General features: G+C 37.7%; 1 protein-coding gene across 4 annotated transcripts in view; it reads left to right on the plus strand.

Annotated features, from left to right (window-relative positions):
• LOC117216793 (IQ motif and SEC7 domain-containing protein 2-like) overlaps positions 1-25,099 on the plus strand; it is a 146,468-nt gene that overhangs the window by 59,646 nt on the left and 61,723 nt on the right. The gene's annotated exons all lie outside the window — the stretch shown is intronic.

Raw genomic sequence — 25,099 nt, forward strand, 5'->3', positions numbered from 1 at the left:
CTGGTTGATAGCGGCACAGCTGATAATTTCGTTGTGTGACGCGAAACTCGTGCAATTGTAAATACGTTTTGCGCGAGGGAGAGCAAACCTTCTGGTCGATAGAAGCAAATTTTCAGAAGATTCTTCCAGTTGTGCCGATATCGATACGTTGTAACGTGTACATTGGGAAGAATACTTTTATATTATGTACGGATTTCTATATTTATATTGTGTTATATACTTGTGTACCGGGAGGTTCGCGCGATTCCTTGGTGTTATAGCGCCGCTGTCAGCGTAGTTAGAGAAAATGTCGAAGGAGAAGGACGAATTGTTCGAAGGGTACTACGTTCGTAGCATCGTGCGTTTTTAAGAACCGCAATGGCGCATGCGCGATCAACCATTGCGTGACTTACATAGATGCAAAAACGCCTACTTTCTTTTTTACACAGATAGGTTCTTCTCGTTATTCCACGAAAAAAGAAACTGGTTAGTTTAGGAGATATTTTAACTTCGATCTCATTGGTAGAGTATCGCATGACAAACAGGGAAAGACGTAACTCGATACTCTCGTATTTACGTCTTCTGTGTCCTGCACGTGACCAATTCTAGAAGATTAAAGTCGAAATATCTCGGCTAACCAATCGTTCTTGCCGGCATTGTATCTCGATGCAAAAAAAATGTGTACTTCCATTTAAGAAACATATTGCCACAAAATGATTGCACATGCATCATTGCAATTCCAATAAAACGTGGCTCATCCCGTAGATATTTTATAGTCAGTTAGTTGACTTATTATTAGTTACGCAACGATTATTCAAGCAATTGTTTTTCTTTTTTTTGTTACAGGTAAGCCCGAGTTTGATAAAAGATTCAGTTCAAGGTTCAGTCATGGCTGTCGAAGATTTAGTATGGAGAGTGAGTATTCCCATGAAAGACATTGGTCGAAGTGGTGGGGGGTCGTTTCCCACTAACCTCGAGGGAGACATTGATTTCGTACAGGCTATAGCGTTCAGTTTCTGTAATCAAATATCTTAGGTCTACAGAGTGGTACAAAAATGATGCAATTTTCAATTCCAAATAATTTATTAACGTATACATAGAAGAACTTGACAGTATACAAGGATCGTAGTGATTTATCTTTTTTTTTTAAACATTATTTTGATTTTGCATTGTTATCGTATCGTTTTCTTCTTCTTTTCGAATGATAATTTCTAGAATTATCTTTAGTTAAAATACACTTTGGGAAACGTTTGATCGATCCTAACCTAACGCTGAACAATATTTTTCGAGTTTAGAATTAATTTATAATTAATTCAGAACTTACCGAAGTGTATTTTAATTAGAGATAATTTTAAATTCGAAAATTATTATTGAAAAAGAAATTTCGGATAAGAAGACGATACAAGAGTAATACGAAATGTAAAATAGTGCTTACAAAAAATAAAAGTTAGAATATTAAATTAATTTAGAATTATCTTTCGGTGAAATAGCATTATTTCAATCGAAAAACGCGATCGAGTATCGTAAGGAGGATAAGAATATGATAAGGAAAATATCGTTGGTGTCTTTTGTGGACCTTGCAGATTTTTGATAAATTTTCTAGATTTTTAATTCGCTACCAGCGTAACAATGCGTTTAATCGAAAAGTTCTCTGAACAAGGTTTTTTTTTTTTAATTTAAAGCTTCTCTAAGCAGTGTCTCTGATTTAAAACTTCTCTATATAGTATAACCTACACTATACAATGGAGGTGACTATAGTCACCCTATAGTCACCCTATCAAGACCGAGGGATGGCAAAAGTCACGCATTATGGGTGTCGAATTTTCTCCGTAGTTTCCAAGAGTATAATACTTCTCTTGCAATCAATATCTCGATTCTCTCTCTTTCTCTCTAACTCGAAACTAGCTAAAACGTTCGCCTAACTATATATCCTACATATTGTACCGCATACTAATCATTGTATTAATCTATCTTATCATAGCACAATGATTTTTGACGAATTTTGGAAAATCATTCTGTATATTAATTTTTGTCACATTAGTAGTCGCAAAAGTTTTACGTTCTAACTAGTTCGCGAATTTTCACGCGTTTGTGAGAAACTCGAAGGTACAGAAATGCACAGAACGTGCATACACATAATAATGTGTGAAATATCCAAAGCGTAGTATTTGCTATGGAATTGAAATATAGTAATCGTTATATATAGTTCTTATCGTTATATTCTATTAGACAACGAGATATTTATGATTCGAAGTTTATTACGTCTAAATATATCGCGAGACAAAGTTGGCATATTTTTACGCTATTGCGGCCATTTGCAATTTTATGTTCCACCTCTTTGTGTCTTAGTTATGACTTACGTGTTTAATTCACGTAAGATACAAGTCCAATTTCTAGGTTACCCCATTGAAACAAATAAATATCTATGTGGCGGCACTCGACAGCACAAATACCGCCACTCGATACAAACAACTAACGGACGACGGTAGCTAGTGGTTAGCGCATTAGGTTACGAACGTTCGGAACGCGGGATCGAATCCCGGCGACCGAAGTCCAATTTTTCTTCCATTCTGAAATAGGATTCTAAAATAGGAAGAAAATATAGCAGTACCACCCCCAGCAGTGACATCTACAGCCTCCAGCCACAATCACCACGGACACGACATATTCACCTCATCTACACCAAGCGATACATATATCGCGAAATATCCATAATCGATCTATAAATATAGTTTATAGCGTTAGGTAAACCTATTTCTATTTCTGTCTATGAGTTTCGAATTATATTCATAAAAATATGAATGAGCTTGCTTGCATAGATATCCACGCTTTACTCGCAAGAGAGAGAGAAAGAAAGAGAGAGAGGGAGTTCATCTGACGGTTCATTAACCCCGCTAGTGTATACTACTCTTTTAATTCGCATAAAAGACATCAGAGCTATTTTAACCAATGAAATTAGACGGCGGAGCGTATTTAGCTCGAAATTGCGAATCGCTGGGGGAACGAGCAGAGGGAAAATTACAATTTAACTAGGTTCTCGTGTCCGCGTTACGATTCCACCGTACGTGGATGGAACACAATGAACCACTGGCACGTCGCGTTACGTGTTATAATCCCGTGGGAAAAGACGGACGGACTTAGTTTAGACTTTAAGGGTGGCGAGGTGAAGCAGAGAGAAATTTAATTACAAGAAGCTGGGCCTCGTGTCCGCTGCCCGCGGCTTTTTCACCTTCTTCCACCTTCTTACGTTCTCGTTCAGAAATTCGTTCGTACAAAATTTGGAACTCCTTTGGGTATTTCGATCACATGGTTTCTTTTCTTTTCTTCTTTGGATTGTGGAAAAAATGTTTCTTCTATTATTGAGAATCCAGACGACGTATATATACGTTCTGTGTATTTCAATCGAATTGGAAGAATGTTTCCTATCAGTTTCGTTGCGTAGTTGTCTTTCTTAGTTGTTCATCTACGAATTGCCTTGTTCTCGATATTGGAGCTGCGGATTCGAAATTACGTCCATTAATTAATAAACATCGATTGCGAAAAAATTGTTCCTGAAAATTTCTGTTTTTGCCCTGCAAATTGTCGAACAACAGCATAAACGAAAACACAAGCATCTTCTATTCTAAAACGACATAAAGACGTTAAAACAGAAGGAAATGAAAGCAAGTGGAAAAAGTATGCGTTTTGCTCGCGAGTAACGCCCGCAAAGGCGCTGTCCTAGAAAGCGGTGGATTCCCTGGAAACGGCAGCGATAGTTTATTCGTGTCACAACGTGACCACGTTGCCACGATCGATCCGCCGACGTAACACGATTTCGTCGATGCAATCGAAACTCGATTTCTCGAGCGTGCTCGAATTTCCATGAATCCTGACCGCTTCGAGAATTCGTGAGATCGGCTTTCTAGGGAATTTCGTCGGGCCTCCCTGTCCTCGAAGATAATAAAGAAGGGCCGAACGAGTGTCGAGTTGGACGAATTGAACGTCGATGGGAACAGTTGATTGGATTTGTTCAAGCAGTTTGCTCCTAATAAATGCGCAAATTGTCATGCCACGTTTCGCTACTTCAGACCGAGCGAGTGACAATCTTCTTCCCCCTAACGTTCTAGTAAAATTAATATGGCGGAAACGTAGACGAGCATTTGTCCACTGACTGGCAGGCTTACCAACGTGGTTTCTTATACGCCGAATCCCGAAAATGTGACTTTTTTCCAACTTAATTTAAATATTTTTCTTCTTATAGTCTCGAACTGTAGCCAATGTTACTGCAAACTCGTTTTAATATAAAACAACAATGATGCAAGTATAAACTAACCACATTTGCCTTAAACTCGCCTAATAACCTTGGTAAGCGATGCTGTTGAATTGAGAAAAATCTTTTCTCTCGTATCCTGCGTTAAATCAAAAGCAAGAAACGGAATACGATCGAAGCTTGTCGATGCTATTAGGAGAATTAGGGCGGAATAAAGTTTCTACTGTATCGACGTGTGTATTTACCGTGCAAACGAACGCTTGAAGACTTCAGCGATGAAAAAAAATGTACGAATGTAATGTCAACGAGGAGAAGAAAACCTAGATTTCGATCTTTCCTCGTAATTTGATTGCGAAAAATATATTTAAATACGTCTGGCCTTTTTAAGATAGTTTTTGGCTTAAATAAAGACACGAAGTTGGCAACCATGCAAAAGAATATGCGGATGCTTTCGCACGCGTTTGGTCATTTTAAACGACAGTTTCGCTCGTCGTTTCGTCTTAAACGGCCGTTTCGCTCGTCGTCAAGGCATATTTTTATCAAAATGAAGGCTTGTTCGCTCGATGTAAACGCACCATTACGAAGCTTTTTAAGACGATTCCGTGGAAGAAGAGCGAAGAGATAGGGAATTTTCGTTTCGATTACAAGAAGATCGGAGTTAGAAGGAATTCAACGAAGATTTATTTTAACTCTGCTGCATTCTTTGGGCAATCTGTAATTCAACCATGTGTTTTTATCGTTAGCTTGCAACTATTAGGATCAGATAGAAATGGGTCAATTCCTGGATGAAGTGGCGGGACGTTTCGAGAAGAAAGTTTATCTGAGATTGTATTTAACTTCTCGATTCGTCTTATAATGGTCAGTTTCGTTTTTTCTTATTTCTTTTCCCTCTTTTTTTTTTTTTTTAATAGAACATAGCGTTGCAAAGCCTATTATCGGTAACCAGATGTTGATCTGAGTGGGTCGGAACTAAGAAAACATCTTGGTGGAAGAAAAAGATGTCCCAGTCCACGTACTTGATATAATACCGCGTTGAAAAAATTGAAAAGACTCCGTGGGTAGATTTCAGAATGATCCGGACAAATCCGTTTCGTGATGTCGATCCGTCTTATTTCGAAAGCAACAGCGGTCTGCATCTTCTTTTATTAAGAAACATTCCAAGTAAGAAATATAACGATGTAACAAATTTTAAAATCCATATAAAAAAAAAGAAGTACAAGGAACAATTGTAAAGAAAGAGACACGTTATCATCGGACGTTATCATGGTAAATCTGAAATTTCAAAAGTCGTCAAAAAGACAGCGAAACAAAATTCATCATCTGCAAACTAATCTTCCTTCGAGTTTCTCTGTTTCTTCCTTTTTGCTAAGTAGTTCGAAAAACCACGCGATTATCTAAATGAGAGCAACGCTACGCAACTCTAACGACTAACTAACTTACTAATAAAGACTTGAAAGAGAAACGTCTGGTAAGAAGAACGATAAGACGAGAATGGGAGAACTCGTGGCAAAATGGCAAAACACCATCTTACGTGAATGCAGAAGGAACGTACGCTGATTAAACTCGGCTGTGGCTTTCACGACAACAGAACAGATATACCTAGCTGCGTTGTAAATATTACAAATATATATAATCAGAATTGATCACACACACACACGCACACACACAACGCGCGCGCGCGTGCATATTTAATTAACGCAGACGCGAATCCGCGTTTCATAATACCTCATGCGGTATCCTATAAAAATGTTAACTACAATTAATTAGAACAATAAAAGAAAACCTCTATAACTCGAAGATACTACGTCTTCCCTTGATGTTGAAATTATCGGGGTCGGCCACTGTATTTGTGATAAATTGTAGTCACCGATACCTTAGCAGGCAATGGGACGAAAACGACGAATAAATGAAGATTAAGAAAAGAAAAAGATAGAAAGAACAATAAAGAAAGTAACAGTAAACTCAAAGACGAAAACGGAGACTAGACTGATGGACTCTGGGAGAATGGAAGTTAAACGAGAAATTGCGCGTGTGAATCGGAAGATATTACGCAAAGTACGAGGAAATGCTTCGTATGGAAATAGTGAAATTCCTGGCTAATGCGTACATTAATTTCTCGTAAATGTAACATGTGCGATCTGATCATCTGGCGGCGTATAAAGCGACGTATAGTTAGGACGACGGGACGAGAGGCCGGTGAATTCCAGTAGCGTGTAAACGTTTGTGAGAATCGTTGTCTTACACGCGGTTCGTCGTTGTATCAGCAAGCCGCTTAGGAAGCGGATAATAAAGAAGAAAGCGAGACAATTCTCTTGCTTAAACGGCAGCAACACGCCTGCAATCTTCGTGAAACGATCGCTCGTAGCGTATCGTCCGGTTGAAACGTATCGTTCGTTCGTCCGCGATTCGATCGGTGGCCGGTATTTATGCGATATTTTACGAGATTGTTGGACAAGATGTGACAAATAGATAAAAAAGTGATGTTTGTAATAGTTTGTAACAAGCGTGACAGAGATGGAGTGACGCATTACGCTCGTGTTAGATGGCTTTAGGAGGGACGTGAAAGTTTTATGGAATGGCAGGTTCCCATGGCCAAAGATGGACGTTCAACGATCCGTCGGACGACCGTTTGCTATTGTGTATCATTGTATCATTGTAGGTTCTTTAGCCAAATAGCAATCTTTTGGTAACAGCGTCGTTGAAAATATTTATTAACTTGGTTATACTGCGAATGTTCGTGCAAATTCACGTTTTTATGAAGCAAACGGAGGAAATACAATGGGGTTAGGAAATTCGATCGCTGCAATTTTCAATTCCTCCGACTATCGCAATATCGAAATATTTTCGTCGAATTTCGGTTTGCTAGATCGTATTCTGTTTTATTCAATTTCGTATTCCTAGAATAGAAAATTCCTCCTATTCTCGTAGAACGTTAGAATCGTTCGAATTCTTCGGTTGGTAACGATCGACGAGACCTTGAAATCTTATCTGATCGCTGAAATTTGACACTTCTTTAATTCTCATAATACTACGGCGTTCGAGTCGCGCTCGTTTCTCGTAACTGGAACCTTTCAGTTCTTATCGTTCGGTTTCCAAAATATCGAATTTCTCCGATTTCTGCGATCAATTTAGATTACAAATTTCAGATTCTTTCTAAAAACAAACGAAAATACCAATCTAGAATACTAATAAAATAATAGCTACGAATGTAATAACGATAAATAATTATTTACATCACGAAACAATTTCCTATCTGCTGCTCTCCACGCATTTTTAATTACATCTCCATAAACGTATAATAAATTGGCACGAATATCCGCTACGATCTAGTTGTAAATTTATTCGACGCGTGTGTCAGCTCGGATCGAGGATACACAATTATCGATGTCCGTGTTTCGCTAGAAAGTAGCTATCCAAGCTTCTTCCGGTAGGACAGCCTAGCGGAAGATCGACAGGGAATCGAGTTTGAAACGATATTGCTGTTACGTTGGTTGGCGAAGTTTGCCATCTGCGATCGAGTTACTGCGAAAATCGTCGGTACGGCCGTTTTATTGGATCCCGGAAACCCGTGGCACGAATTGCGATTGTTTGCAACTTGCGCCAAGCTAGGGCAAAGTGAATCGAGGCTCGTTAGCGTCTCATTATACTCGTGGGACTATAGTCGATCGCGCACTTATCGAGTTATGGCTTCAATGGCAGTGTTTTATTAAACACAGTTGCTGCATCGTGAAATTAGTAGAATTAGCGTCGTTTGTTTGCTTAGTTCTCGATTCGCTCTACAAGTACAAAATTTCATTTAATTTTCGCGCGCTTTTGCGTAATTTCGTTTAAGATGTCGCTGCACTGGTATTGGCTACACTGCAAATTTTTACGCGTTTGCCAGAAAACTTGCACAGAATGCGTGTGATACGGAAAGACATACAAAACGTGCACAAGGTATAGCGCTTGCTATAATCTTTGATAGGCAAAACTCTATAACTGTACAGTGTACGTCGATAGTTTTCTATCGACGTTTTGTTCTCTGAATAATATTCTCGGAAATATGAAATTGCATAAAAATGCGCGGTCTACTGGCAACCGATTTTTATATCGCTGCCAACTATTTTTCAAACTAGTTTCGAGCGTGTCAAATTCTATACAGTTTTCTTATCTTTGAAATTTTTACGCTAACACCGTTGTACCATCATTTTATGTTTCTTTTAATTGTTTCGAGCGCACAAAAATTCTGTGCAAATTTTCTCCTATGTTTTTAATTTTCAAAATTCTACTCGACTCTATTGGTTTGGCAACTAAGTGACTGCGGATTTTGTCATTAGGCGATATTGACAAAATCCGCAACCACTTAGTTGCCACCCGTTTCTATATTTCTTTTTACTGTTGGTTGGTTCAAATAACAAAATGTATTTCGAATGCATCAAATTCTATACATAGTCGTCTTCAGCGTTATTTCTCAAGCTTTACTCGACGTCGATAAACCTTTTATTTTAACAACCCTTTTATTTTCTTTCTTCTGCCTTTTCTTTTCCATTCGTATCGTCTACCTGAATTTTCCTATCGTTTAACTATTCTTCGAGGCTATTCTTGGTATCGATTTATGAGATTTAATCTAAATTTTTAGAAAAGTTTTATCACCGATACTCGCGCAGATAGCGTCGTTGAAAGCTTTTGCCGCTTTCGTATAATGACGTCATCGTTGCATAATAGTTAGCCGTAAAAAGACTGTACAATTATAGAGCTCTCAGTTATGAAGCTAAAAGCCTTCGACTATAGAATTATGAGAAGATGCGCAACTGGCAGGTGTAAATTTTCATTGCATTTCGATGCTGTAAAGCGTAGAGGATTTCGTTATTCTTTTTAAATGAAACTTATTTTTATCTTCTTTTTTCTTACTGGCATTGTATTTATACAAATTTTCAATGAAAATATTTATACGTCTAATTTTTTAGTAAAATATTCAATCGTTACTATTTAACGTTATTTCTATAATAATAGTTCTATAGTTTTCTTACTGGAATATTTAAGAATTTTATTTTCATTAGAATGTTCGTCAATTGATTACTCTTGTTGTTTACGTTAAAAAGAAAGGAATATTGGAATACCTAGAAATGATTTATGTTTTCGCTGGCGTTTTTCACGCTGACACATTAACATAAAAGATAAGAAGAAAGATACACAATTTTTTATTATAACACTCGGGAACTGATATTTTTCTCTTAGAATATTTATTAACATAACAAATTACAATTATCATTGGCCTCTATCAACGTCGCGGTGATTATTATAGGTAAAAACAAAAAAAAAAAAAAAATGAAATTAACGCCATGCGAAGATTGACGTAGTTAATAGCACTTCCGGATTGATTCAAGGCCGTCTAATCAATTACGCTTTCATTACGCTTCTTCGCTACCTTCGTCGATTTACGTCACGCATTTACACGTAATATCAACTTTGCGAACTCAAACTCGTAATATCTTCTTCGCGAAACTAAAACTCGTGTCCTTAAACACTCGTATGATATGAAAGAGCCAACGACAAAAGAAGAAAAAAAAAAAAAAGAAAAAAGAATAGTTGCCAATGGCAGCTTTTATCATTATGTGGAACAGGAAGTGAAAGTGCTTTTACACTGTTACGTTTCACTAAATCCACTAAGGCACCTGAGCATGTATGTTTAATTCGCATTACGAAACAATTGATTGGCCTTCGAACGTTTACTCGAATGATTAATACAGATATTTTGCAATATTTTTTACTTAGTACTTTAATAGACAGTGGCATGAAAAAGTTTCTGCCTATATACATTTGTCATTTTATGTTCGTAGACTGATGTATAAGAGAATTTTAAATAATATCGAGTAGGAGATAAGTAGAAGAAAATAATATAAGATGTAAATATTGTTGTAGAGTTGTATAATGTGTTATTTAAAATTTTTTTTAAAATATCGCTTTTGGGTTGTAAAGGGAAAAATGTATCTGACTGGAAACTTTTACACGTCACTGTGCACTGGATACAAAAATATTTGTGTAAATACTTGCACACCAATATGATCAAAAAATACCAGTGGAAAAATTATTAAAATTCATAGTGCGTCAATTCCGAACTTCCCTTTGTACAGTGGCTGCAAAAAATAATTGCAAAATACTTCTACTAAAATGGAAAAAATTACTAAAATTCATAGCGCACCAATTTTGAACTTCCTTTCGTACAGTGGCTGCAAAAAATAATTGCAAAATATTTCTACTAAAATGGAAAAAAATTACTAAAATTCATAGCGCATCAATTTTGAACTTCCTTTCGTACAGTGGCTGCAAAAAATATTTGCAAAATACTTCTACCAAAATGAAAAAAAACGACCAATACAAAAATTACTAAAATTAAAAATGCACCAATTCCGAGCTACCCTTTGTACAGTGGCTGCAAAAAATATTTGCAAAAATCTCCCCACTAATATGGCAAAAATATCACTAATATGAAAATTACTAAAATTCATAGCGCACCAATTCCGAACTTCCTTTCGTACAGTGGGTGCAAAAAATAATTGCAAAATACCTCTACCAATATAGTAAAAAGTTACCAATACAAAAATTACTAAAATTCCTAATGTATCAATTTTATGCATTTCTTTGATCCTTCGCTGTGAATCTTTAATTTCACCAAAGAGAAGAATAAAATGAAAACACGCTCGCCTGATCCGAACAATCTCGATCGCTTCTCAGAAACAATGTTAATAGCAACAAAAGGATTACGCTTCGTTCTAAAAAGTTAATGTAACATGAATTTCGTTTTCCAATAGCCGCTGGATAGAAAGAGCGGCCTACAAAGGGTCCAGTAAACAAATGTATTATGCATAACACGAAGCTCTACTTCGTTGCGATTCCTTCTTTCAACGTTAACCGTGTTTTCTATATGTTCTTTTCCCTTCATTTTATCCCCGTTTCTCTCTCTCTCTCTTTTTTTTTTTCTTCTTCTTTTTCTTTCACCTTTTCGCGGATTTACACACACGAGAGTCGATCATATTTATCGGCTGAGGAGATTGTCGGATAAAGAAAGTCGAGAATTGCCAGACGGCGATTAGTATCGTTCGCATGAAGCGAATCGGATTCACGATCGAACGATCATTGTTGACCAGCGGCGTGGCTGGCTCTCTATTTTCATATGAAAAGAGAATAAGGGAAGAGAACCGTGGCTGGAGCGACGGCTAAAATTGTCGAAAGTTGACTTCGCGCCAACTTTACGGAATATCTGGTCGTTGCTCGGAAAACCTCTTCGTGGAACGATGCTCCAGCTATTGGAAAATTTGAATAAAATTCGGCAATATTTGGTACTCTTCTTTCATATATATATATACATCCATATCTATGGTTTCAGACTATTTCGTTTCTCTTTCGTTTGACAACTTTTGATGAAACTTTTGTTGGTGAAAAAATCAGTAGGAAGCCTGAGATAGCGGGAAATTTGAATCAAAAGGCGAAGTTGTACTTTTAGGATCTTCTTCGGGATAATTGATGCTTTCGTGTGCGTTATTCTAAAGTTATTCTGCTATTAATTTTGATCAAATTTATTTCAGCGTTCACGATTCGTTCTACGGCAAATGGTTTATCGCGTTTTAGTTGATAATTGCAGACGAAAAATAAGACTGAACCTAATCTTAAACTAATCTTCTGCTAAATACATTTCTACGTTTATTAATATCTAATTATTAATATTATTAAAATACTCTAGCAACAAATACCTCGTGATTTCCATGTATCTACGTTCTCGTTTGCTGATCCGGTTCTAATTCAGTAATTGAAGGAATCTAAGGATGAAAAACGTGCCAAGCAACGAGATGATCCCAAAAAGTGTGATAATCGCGAACACCAGTCTCATTATATTTTGGTAGTATTAGGTGGTAATGGCAAAATCCGCAATCGCTTAGTTGCCAACCCAATACCACCGCCTACTGCTCTTTGAAAACGACACCCTGTCGTACGCAATAAAATCATCGAAATTCCCCTTTATTCGTAGTTCCATAATCGCGACACATTTTGCCGAAAATAAGTAGCTAGATAAAAGTATCCGAGATACTTTCGCGCGTTAGTACGTCGTGGACGAATGGCGAATCGGTGAAAGGCAGAGTCGATGGCGCTGTATCGCTGAGAAACCGAGGATTTATTAATCGTGATGGGCGTTTCGCCGGCGAGAGTTTCATTGGGAAAACACAGGCGATCGTAGGAAGCCCGGAAATTGCGTACCATTATTGTCATTAAAGATTTCTACGTTTGTGTAACTTTCACCGCGGGCACGTGACGTCGCAAGAAACACGAGGCTTGAGACTGAGACGCGAGCGTGCCACTTGCTCGTTAGCGATAGATTCTTCTCCCAGCACGCACGCGTACGCCAAAAAAAGGAAAGAATATCGACGTTCTAAACTTCATTGGCCCCGTTCAACGCAACAGTCGTCGAATCTTCTTCGTGTGTTGTTCGTGCAACTTCGAAAATTAGCCAACGCCTCTCCACTGTTGCAGCTACCGTGCTACGACAACTGCGAAACGTTTCATTTGTACGCTGGAGATTGCGGCTCTTTTGTCCTCGTTGCTTGGTCGTCTTAGTTTACGCCTCGGTTTAGATCGTGTTTCGCAAATGTTTTTCTAAGAAAGGAAAAAGCACGGAGGCTGAAAATTAATTTGAGTCGATTCTCAGCACCTTGCTCGGCCTTCTCGCAATTGAGAAACTTCTCGAATGATTTCTCAAATTTCAAACACTTTGTCGATCAATCTGAGAAAACATTCGAAATGTCAAATATTTTGCGTCCAGACAATTTTGAGCCACACGCGTATTTAAAGTTAGCAATTCTACGCACCATTCTACCGATCCATTCGTTGCCAAAATTAATTTGAATCTGCTTTAATTACTCGTACGATTGAATAAACACCTGCAACTGCAAATATATTGCTATAAAGTAATTTCAAACGGCACATGGAAAAAATCCAATCGCTCAAACAAATTACAATCGATCTCGCGTGATTCGATCGGCATTGTTGAAACGAGACTGGCGTCTATCGTTCAGTGGGGCGTTAATTGCGGAAAGAAGTTGGCGTGAATATCTCCGTGGGGGATTTCATTCATCGGTTCATTCGTTTCTTTTCTCATCTTTCTTTTTTTTTCTTTTTTCTTTTTTTTTTTTTGAACGAGACCGACGTTCTCAGAAGCGCGTCGCGAGGAATCGTCTGAAACCGCGTTCGATTTATCCCCCTCGATACCTTCAGCCTCTTCTCGCGTGTCTGCGATATTGCATTCATTCGACGAGTGGCTACACCCTCGTATACCCCTCCATACCAACAGTTTCTCAATTATCACGGCCGAACAGACGACGACACGGTCGTTGCGAATGCGCCTTGAAGCTCGTTTCACAGCTCGTGTATCACGACCTCGATTTCATTACACCCGAACGAACCAACTTCCTCGTTTCTGTCTTCTCCGTGTGGAAAAAGAGCCTTTTTCTGGAAACGAAAGTGACATTTTTTAAGATACAGCAATTTTTGAAAAATAATCATTTTTGACGTAAGAAATTGTTGATTTCTAAAGTAGTGTTGGGAATATACTAACGTTGAAGATTCAAGGTAATGATGAATTTTGCAATAATTTGAATTATTTCATTACTTTGGGATACGATGATTTTCAAGATAGCACTCGTTTCTAGGATGCAGCAATTTTTGAAAAATAATAATTTTTGACGTAAGAAATTGTTGATTTCTAAAGTAGTGTTGGGAATATAATAAGGTTGAAGATTCAAGGTAATGATGAATTTTGCAATAATTTGAATTATTTCATTACTTTGGGATACGAGGATTTTCCAAATAGCAATCGTTTCTAGGATGCAGCAATTTTTGAAAAGTAATAATTTTTGACGTAAGAAATTGTTGATTTCTAAAGTACTGTTGGGAATATAATAAGGTTGAAGATTCAAAGTAATGATGAATTTTGCAATAATTTGAGTTATTTCATTACTTTGGAATACGAAGATTTTCCAGATAGCACTCGTTTCTAGGATGCAGCAATTTTTCAAAAATAATAATTTTTGACGTAAGAAATTGTTGATTTCTAAAGTAGTGTTGGGAATATACTAACGTTGAAGATTCAAAGTAATGGTGAATTTTGCAATAATTTAAATTATTTCATTACTTTGGGATACGAGGATTTTCCAAATAGCAATCGTTTCTAGGATGCAGCAATTTTTGAAAAATAATCACTTTTGACGTAAGAAATTGTTGATTTCTAAAGTAGTGTTGGGAATATACTAACGTTGAAGATTCAAAGTAATGATGAATTTTGCAATAATTTGAATTATTTCATTACTTTGGGATACGAGGATTTTCCAGATAACAATCGTTTCTAGGATGCAGCAATTTTTGAAAAATAATAATTTTTGACGTAAGAAATTGTTGATTCCTAAAGTAGTGTTGGGAATATACTAACGTTGAAGATTCAAAGTAATGATGAATTTTGCAATAATTTGAATTATTTCATTACTTTGGGATACGAAGATTTTCCAAATAGCAATCGTTTCTAGGATGCAGCAATTTTCCAAAAATAATAATTTTTGACGTAAGAAATTGTTGATTCCTAAAGTAGTGTTGGGAATATACTAACGTTGAAGATTCAAAGTAATGATGAATTTTGCAATAATTTGAATTATTTCATTACTTTGGGATACGAGGATTTTCCAGATAGCACTCGTTTTTAGGATACATCAATTTTTAAAAAATAATCATTTCTAGCACACAAGAGTATTGAAAGAGTAATCATTTCCACTATACGAACAGTGTCGAAGAATAATAATTTTTTAGATACAAAAATTCATGAAAAGATGATCGTTTTTAACATACAACACTCTTCGAAGATTAATGATTTTTCAGGATAACAAACATTCCTGGCAATTATTATTATAATATATACTTGAAATTAGAATAGTCTATAGACCATAGACTGTAGAGTATATAGTGTGTGAATGAAAGCGTAGATAAAGGAAGGCGAACAAAGACTGTGAGAGGTAAACGTAGGAGATAAGGAAAAGATGTATGGAAAGTCAGAATAACGAACGATGAGGACAAATAAAAAGATAATATTACGATCCGTATATACTTTATCACGTACAGAAAATTAAACATTATACATAGAAAATACAATTGATTCACGTACCTTGACAATCTCGTTCTTTCGAAATATAATTTTTAACGTGTGTTACCCACGTTGAACAGAATTTTCCTCGTTCATTTTTACAAAACTCAACGCAATTGAAAAATTCCAACAACTCGAAGAATTATGCGACAGCGTCAATCGTATCTATCCAACGCGTGTACTTCGCGAAACCTTCAAAAATAGCAACAAACGACACGCACGTTAAAACGTGTAAAGTACTCGACGTGTAAAATGTTTGAGGCAAAAAAAAAAAAAAAAAAGTTGAAAATTTTTGTCATAAAAATTCTTAAAAGCTGGAAGTCTGCTACAGCGGCATATTAATCTCTCCTTTGCTTAGTTGAAATTTTGAGATTTCGTGGAAAGATCGCCTAAGTGGATTTATTAAGGGAATATTCAACTGCGAGATTTTTCCAACGTCGAAACGCAACGAAGTATCGCGGGCCTGATACGGCCGAGAAATTAAATTAACTCGGTTTCTTGAACACGCTCAATGAGATCAATTAAGGAGAGGCTGTTTTATTCGCTGAAATTGCTACTGAGACACTGTGTTTGATTTTGAGGCGGCGCCACCAGTTGGATCGAGATCGCTCTACTTTCAACTCATCGTCATTGATCGTATACAACGTAGACGTAAGAAAATCCATCAACTCGAATCGTTATATAGTCGTGTGATCGATTAGAAAAATGTTATTTGTAAATTAGAACGTACTTAACACCGATCTTAGCAAATTGTTTCAACGTTCAATTGAAAATTCAACATTCGTCGTTCTTTCTTTCCTTCGTCTAACTTTACGTAGTTTTTACATTAATTCCTATGGAATTCTTATATTAGCAAAAATTGAGAATTCCATCGATCGGATGATATTGGGTTGGCAACTAAGTGATTGCGGACTTTGTCATTAGGTAGTATTGGCAAAACCCGCAATCACTTAGTTGCCAATCTAATAGGAGAATTCACGTAAAGTTCGACGAACGAGAAAGAAAAAGCAACGAATTTGAAATGAAATTTGGAAAGCGGTGGTTTGATCGGGTCTGTGGTAGTAACGAAAATGATAAAAATACAAGGGAAGATAATTATAAAAAGGAAATAGCGTAAATTTCGTAGTAGATTGTTATCGTTTTTAAACAAATGTATATTTTAACACAGTTAGCTACGTTTGACGAGTATACTCGTCATCGTCTACTCTTTGCCACACATCCTGCGCGCATCAGCTTCTTCGTCTTCTCAAACAGGTCGCATCAGCTAACCGGTTAAACGAATAAAAAAGAGTAGAGGAAAAAAAATATTTTCGAAATACATATTTTACTTCGTTATTTTTAATTGTACTATTTATTTATTTACAATTTTATTTAACGTATAAATATATCATGGTAGAAAAATGATAGAAAGAAGAAAGTTGTCAGAGGATGGATGAAAAAGTAAAAATTTGGTGTTTTATTTAGAAAAAGGGAAAAGGAAGAAAGTAAAATGTCGCGTTAAGCATCGAATGATAAATAGAGAGTGTCTTGTGCCGATGTTTTATAGCCGTTCTCGTGTGCAGATCGAAAGGATAGAATCGAGTTCCTTTTTCTGCCGCGATCCATTAACCTCCACGAATGCAAATGGTCGGCGAGCAAAGGCCAAGCTCTCTCGCTATTCCAGACATTCTAATCCGAGGCGAAAGTCGACTGTGTTGAGGTCTGCGACACGGATTGATTTTATCATGTGTGACTTTTTTCTTTTTTTTTCTTTTTTTTTTAAATTGTCACTGCCTTCAATTTGTATAATTACCTATAACGACGCAATAAAAAGATAATTTCCAACAATTAGAATGAGCAGTCGCTCTTGTTCTACTTATCGATAATGATCGGTAAGGCACAAAGTTCGTAAGGAAAGGAAGAAATTCGTGACATTGTAGTTTGACTCGCAAGTAAAAATTTGAGCAAGAGGAAATTCCCATCAAGATGTTCGAAATTGTAAAATTCCTCAAGAATAATCAACGAGGGATAAGATTAAAGGAAATTCATGAAAATTATTGTTTGAGACGCAAGTTTAAAAAATTGAGCAAGAAGAAGTTCGCATCAAGATATTCGAAATTATAAAATTCCCCAAGAATAATCAACGAGGGATAAGATTAAAGGAAATTCATGAAAATTATTGTTTGAGACGCAAGTTTAAAAAATTGAGCAAGAAGAATTCCCATCAAGATATTCGTAATTATAAAATTCCTCAAGAATAATCAACGAGGGATAAGATTAAAGGAAATTCATGAAAATTATTGTTTGAGACGCAAGTTTAAAAAATTGAGCAAGAAGAAATTCGCATCAAGATATTCGTAATTATAAAATTCCCCAAGAATAATTAACGAGGAACAAGATTTAAAAAAATTCGTGAAAATTATTGTTTGAGACGCAAGTTTAAAAATTTGAGCAAGAAGAAGTTCCCATTAAGATATTCGTAATTACAATATTCATCAAGTATAATTAACGAGGGATAAAATTAAAAGAAATTCGTGAAAATTGTTGTTTGAGACGCAAATTTAAAAAATTCCCATCAAGATATTCGAAATTATAAAATTCCTCAAGAATAATCAACGCGGGACAAGTTTAAAAGAAATTCGAGAAAGCTATTGTTTGAGACGCAAGTAAAAATTTGAGCCAGAGGAAATTCCTATTAGAATATTGATAATATTAAAATATGAACAATATTCATGAAAATGCTTGTTCAATACACGCGAGACAATAATTTCCATCTGGACGTCGATCTTATTTTATTCGTCGATAATAACCGACTATAATAACGAAGGATAAGAAAGATATATGTAATTTCGTGAAATTATTATGTACTTAGACGTTGCGTAGCAAAGTGAATGAAAATAAATTCCTAGTAAAATATTTGCTTGCGCTGCTTCCAAGCTTCATAACTCGAGCTTAATAAAGACTCTGTAAATTCGAACGAAAGTCCTTGGAAACGTTTTGCTTTGAAACTTTCGTGCTTCTGAAGTAACTCAAAATTAGGATCCATGGAAAATAAGTACGTACTCGTATACTCGAAACTTTAGACCTTGGCATTATAACGTGTCCTTGTTATTCTACAATTGCACAGAAAACTCTTTGTACGCGTTCTAGGAACGACGTCGTACATATTAATTTGAATAAAACACATTGTACATTGCGTCTTAAAACAACACATATTTCCTTTTTCTTTTATTTCCTACGTTGTAATAAATCACAATGTTTACTTGTGGACTCGACTACGTATAAATATAACGATTACAAAACGTTCTGGACAATTGTAATTATTTTAATTGCTCCGAACGTAGATGTAATTTATTTTGAACAGAAACGGAGAAACGCATTGTAACATGGGAAATTCATAGATAAAGATGTCGTTATATTTGTAACAGTTAACGGGTTAAATCTATGTTACAGAAGGAAATATAGAAAGGAAACTTTCTGTAAGATAATGAATCGCATTTACGACTTACCGTTTACGTATTTATAGCTCGTTACAGCATAAAGAAGTAATAAAACGAGTCTTGGCCATCGTGCAGGAATTTACATAATATAACACGTCGATTCTTTAACGCTAGACATTTTTTATCATTTTATTTGAATAAAAATAGCCCACAGCAAAGTGTATAACACGGTAATATTGGGTTGGCAACTAAGTTTTTTTTTTATTTAGTTGTTTACTTTCACAATTTGTCCAGTTTGGACATTTGGTAGAATTTTGACCGTTGGTATTAGGCAACTGAGTGATTGCTGATTTTGTCATTAGGTTGTATTGTATACGATCGAAAGCAGAGCGCACGAGGCTTTCGTACAAAAAAGAAGCGTCAATGTGCAACATGTGTGGCACATATTCTAGAAGAAAGCGAAGATGGTCTGCCAAGATCCACAAAGGACTTTGATGGTAACCAAAAAAAAAAAAATAGAAAACAGATAATAATAGCCTGCGCACTTTTCTACGTTTATGGGGAATGTAAAGTGGCAAAAATACATAAAATATTCAAAGTACGGTACAAAGTACAGTAGATAGAAGAAAAAAACCTGTAGTTAAATTTGTTTAATTATAAGAATCATAAAAATACCAATTTCAACGAGAATCCTCGGTCTTGTAAAAAGAAAAAAAAACAACAATATAGAAAAAGTCGTCAACACATGAAAATTAGCAAAAACGTATAACAGAAATAAAGAAACAAATCCAGCTGCGAGACGTATTAAATAAAAGAAATAAAAATAAATAAAAAACAGCCTGCTCGCTAAAGCAAGGAAATTCAGCTGCGAAATGTACGAAATAAAAACGAAGCTAGAAATAGTCGTTTCATGTGAGAAAGCGGTCATAACAAATCGAGAAAATAAAAATTAACGAAAGATTACCTTTTTCCGAAAGAATGAAAATTTACCTGCGAAACGAGACAAAATAAAGAATAATCGTCTTACAAATGAGAACAACTCCGAACAATTCCGAAATACAGAAAATTAAGAAGAAAAAAAGAGAAAGAAATGAAAAAAGAAACGAAAAATTAGTGTTTCCATGGAATGTAGAAAAAATTAAGAAGAAAAGAAAGAAGAAGAAACGAAAAATCAGTGTTTCCATGGAATGTAGGAAAAATTAAGAAGAAAAGAAAAAGAAGAAACGAAAAATCAGTGTTTCCATGGAATGTAGGAAAAGTGAAGAAGAAAAAAGAAAGAAGAAACGAAAAATTAGTGTTTCCATGGAATGTAGGAAAAATTAAGAAGAAAAAAAGAAAGAAGAAACGAAAAATCAGTGTTTCCATGGAATGTAGGAAAAATTAAGAAGAAAACAAGAAAAAAAACGAAAAATCAGTGTTTCCATGGAATGTAGAAAAAATTAAGGAGAAAAGAAAGAAGAAGAAACGAAAAATCAGTGTTTCCATGAAATGTAGGAAAAATTAAGAAGAAAAAAGAAAGAAGAAACGAAAAATCAGTGTTTCCATGGAATGTAGGAAAAATTAAGAAGAAAAGAAAGAAGAAGAAACGAAAAATCAGTGTTTCCATGGAATGTAGGAAAAATTAAGAAGAAAAAAAGAAAGAAGAAACGAAAAATCAGTGTTTCCATGGAATGTAGGAAAAATTAAGAAGAAAAAAAGAAAGAAGAAACGAAAAATTAATGTTTCCATGGAATGTACGAAAAATTAAGAAGAAAACAAGAAAAAAACGAAAAATTAGTGTTTCCATGGAATGTAGGAAAAATTAAGAAGAAAAAAAGAAAGAAGAAACGAAAAATCAGTGTTTCCATGGAATGTAGGAAAAATTTCGCGATCGACAGTATTATGCGAGTTACGATAATGCATCCTCGTAGTAATTCACACGCGTGACCCTCGATCTTGCCAGCCTCTCGTGCAGTTCGCAAAACGCTCGTTGGCATTTCTTTTGCTACGGCGGACCGTCTCCGCCTGGTACGAGCTAATCAGAACTAGTTACGTAAAGACACGCGGAGACGGCCGCCGACATGCTTGATTTTCCACTCGCGATCCGACACGAGTAAACTTTGTAACGAATCGGCCTTTGGGCACATTCTGCAACGCTGATGGAAACTCGCCTTAACAGTACGTGGTCTACATATGTTTAGCGAAAACTTGTCAACCTCGAGGAACCTTCTAGGTGCTACGAACTATCGTTCCTTATGTATTCTACGTACATTGAAAACATTTCTCACATTGTATTAAATGTATTTCAATCGTTGCTGACATTAGACCCGCGAGAAATATTCTACAGAATTTTCGTAGAATTACAGCGATTTATTTTCACCAAGCTTTTTGTCATCTACGCGTGTTCAGCTAAAACTCGTCACGCTTGGAAACCTGCAAATTAGGGTTCTTCGTGTATCGTACACGAAGCTATCGGAAATATCTTGTGGAAATTTTATAAAATTACAATGGCTTTTTTTTCTTTTCTGATGAATTTTTACCATCTACATGCGTTTACCTGAAGCTTGTCAACCTTGGACACCTGCAAATTATTGTTCCTTACGTACTGTACACGAAGCCATGAGAAATGTTTTATGGAAATAATTTTGATTTTGTAAAATTACAGTGGTTCATTTTGATGAATGTTTCATGATCTATATATATTCACCTAAAGCTTGCCATTCTAGGAAACGTCCAAACTATTTGTTACCCACACATCGTACGTGTGTACTTTGAAAACATTTCCTATTTCTATCAAATACATCTGTGTCGTTGTTCGTATCGGAACTCGTATCCGAGACGTGTTCTAGAAATCTTAATAAAATCTATCTCGAATCTAATTCAAAATATAAATAGCAATTTCCTGCAGTCGATTTTCATCAATTTCCTAGCAAGCTTTCCAAATCGTTGCGTATCTCATGGCCACTAAAACAGCGAATAATTCCTTCTACATCCATCGACGTTATCGTGATCGCGCGTATAAAATGCTTCAGTCGCTACGAAACAAATAGACAGATTGTAAGGAAAAAAATACCAAGAGACTTGGTATTTCGTGGCTGGAGAATGACGGCTGTCACAGAGGCACTAAACGGAAGTTGGCGCGTGATACGGGGAAAATGCGATCGCGGATAAGAGCAAAACGTTTGGCATTTCCATGCGCGGACAGGTATACGGCGACACGTCGCTTGTTTCCCATTTGCTTTCGCCGGTCGGAACTTTCACTCATTGTTAAAGCTGCTTCACGCTCGAATTCACCGCGTGGACATCTCGTTCGATCTCGATTCAACGGCTGTTACCGACAATCGTGCGTGGAAAAGAGCGTTTCGCAAGAGGAGCCGAGGGTACATCGATCATTTCCACGCCGGTAAGCACCGGCTACGAATTTACCGGAATCTCGTCTCGGTGTACAAGGCGGTACCGTTATTATAATGAAATGAGTTATTCGATTAGTTGGCCGCTTTGATGAACTTGGCGCACGCACCGAGCAACTGCGACCGAGCGCAATTCGATTACGATGCAACCGGGACGCATAGGTCTTTCGATGGTTTTACGGGAGCTGCGTCACAGCGAAACTACGCGATACTGTGAATTCCACTACGTGTTGCATGGGAATTGAGAATTTCGCGAAACGGTTGCAATTACGATCATTTATTGCGATATATTATTTGCTTCTGTCTATCTTGCTCGTGTTATTCGTCGCGCAACTTCTATCTGTACGTTTGCAAGACAGAGATAAGATCCCGTCTGACGTTGATAAACAAAGAAATAAATAAATTTGTATCGATCAGCGATAAAATCCGAGAAACTGAGACGCGCTGGATTTTCGAACGATGGAATTGCGGGATCGTCGGACGCCGGATGTAAAATCATTAGAATCACGAGTCGGCAAATTTTGGAATCGCGCCGTCTTGGAATAGCATCCGTGATGGAAAAGAGCGTTGGATAAGAAGCGCCGGTAATTGCTACGCGTCGAATTGGAGATACCGGAGTCGCGGTACTCCGAATTCGTATGTATGAAATTACAACTCGATTTGGATGTGCAGGAATTGCGACGCATCGAAACGGAGAACAATGAGATCGATTATAGCGGATTGAGATTATAACGTTTATCGAAATCGCAACGAAGAAAGTAGGATTCCTTGGAATTGCTAGATGCGACAGTATCGGAAAGTAGTATGGCGAATGTCGTCTTGAAATCGCAGCATACCGAGATTAAGAGTCGTTGAAATTCCGACGAACAGAATTCCCAGATGCGGAAATCACGATGTTTAGAATCCAACTATAAATACGTGTGAAACGATCGCGTTGCCCGGGACTCGAACGTAGCGGACTCGGTTCGCGAGATTCGCGCGGTTCGCTTCTTCCGCGACTTGGATTCTCGTCTCGTGTGGACATCGAACGCTCCCAATAGCGGCGATTAGTCATAGATTCGTGCATTGCACGCATGTGTGGCCGGTAAAAGGAAGAAGAAAAAATGACAGAGGTGCACGACTAGAGCCGGGTAGAGCAGCGGGGCACGGTGAGACTCGCGTCACGTCGCGGCGTCGTGTCCATCGAGGTGGGGTGCAGCCGTTCGACGGTTTCGCGGCGAACATCCGAGCGAGTCGCGGCGAGTGAGCGAGCGAACCAACCAACCAGTCAACCTGAAACCGCGAACAGCCGCGACAGCGTGTGCCTCGTCGTTGCTCCGTGCGCTCTCGATGGCGCCAGGCCCCGCAACTTTAAAATAAACATCGCGATTCGGCCGCGGGCGTCGGCGAGTTTACGGCGCGCGGATCTTGAATCGGGTTTTGCCGCGCGAATATCTGTCACACGGTCGAAATACGGCCACGCGTGCGTGTAACTAGTTCACGATATCTTTTAATTATACGGCTCTAGATGTAGGATAAGTGGTTTAACCGGGTGGATTGATAAGGAGGATTTTTACTCGGAACAACGGTGCTTCGAGTTGTGAAAACAGGAATATTGATTAGTGAGAGTTGAAACGTTCGAGAAGTTAGTGTAACGGGGATTGCCGCGCATGGAATCTGTCGACTTTGCGATTGCCTTGGAAAGGTGCTGCAATTGTATCGGAATGCTCGTTGCAATTGCATCGCGGGCAATTACTCTCGTTGGAATCGCGGCGCCACAATTCCATCTAGAAGGAATTGCCTGCCGTTGAAGTAAACAGGTGTTGAATTACAAAGCAACTGTCATCGTTCCAACCGACCCATCTTCCAAACAATTCCATTTCGTTGATTCTTCCGTGCCACGAAATTACGGTGCCAAGTGTGTTCCAACGTATCAATCTCGACGACGCAGCAAAATCCAGAGAATTGCCAGCAACCTTGCGCTCGACCTCAAACTGAAGCAGCCTCTCGAATGCGCGACTCGAGCTCGGCTTAAGGCTCGAGTCAAGGAAATCGCATCGTGACCGAAATGCCGCGCTAAAATCCCAGCCAAAAGGACCGACAATCTCAAGGCGAAACGGTCGGTTGTCGCAAGTTCGCGCGGAGGTGCCGAGCGTCGAATCGGACGGAAAACGAGCGGAGTGGAGTTGCGATAAAACGTTGTAAGATCGGGAAAGGGGCAACTATGGCGGCCAGTCGGTGAAATCGAAGATGCAGCGAAAGCACGATCGGTCGAAGTTCAAAGTATAGCGGCGTCTATCGAGCGTTTTGCTCTCGCGTTACGCCCGTGGAAAGTCAAACGGACGGAGAGAAAAGGAAGGAGCGAGGGAAGGAGAAGGTGAGAAGGGAAGGACGTGGTGTGTACGCCGACAGACTTTCACGTCGACTCTGTTTCTTCTGGATCGCGTTACGAAAATCGCGATCCGTTGCCCGAGTATCGCTGGAAAAACTCGACCACAGCTATATCGGAGATCGGTGTGTCGCGAACCTTGTGTCACGATGCGAATCGAAAGGAGAATAAATCGCGAGAAGTAGAGACGATTTGGTTCTCGGATACGACATTTGGATCGGTTGCATCGTCCGACCGTTCGTTCGTCTTTACATAATAACGTAATGTATCTGACGAAGAATTTGCTCGGTTCGTGCGAACAAATACGGCTGGTCGGGTGCGGAACATTTTTTCAGTGAAATCGTCGCGTGCTTTTTGGCGATCGTCCGTTGCGCGCTCCCGATCTCGAGAAAGCGATCGTTGACGCAGGTTGTGAACTTTGCAGTGGACACTTGATGGAATATAAACGTTGACAGCTGAGATATACAAGCGATAACGATAAATAACAAGGATATAAGTATCAACCGAAGTACGAGGTGAAATATGGAAGAAAGTACG

The sequence above is a fragment of the Bombus bifarius genome, unplaced genomic scaffold (assembly GCF_011952205.1).
Source record: "Bombus bifarius isolate JDL3187 unplaced genomic scaffold, Bbif_JDL3187 scf7180000007973, whole genome shotgun sequence".
NCBI lineage: Eukaryota > Metazoa > Arthropoda > Insecta > Hymenoptera > Apidae > Bombus > Bombus bifarius.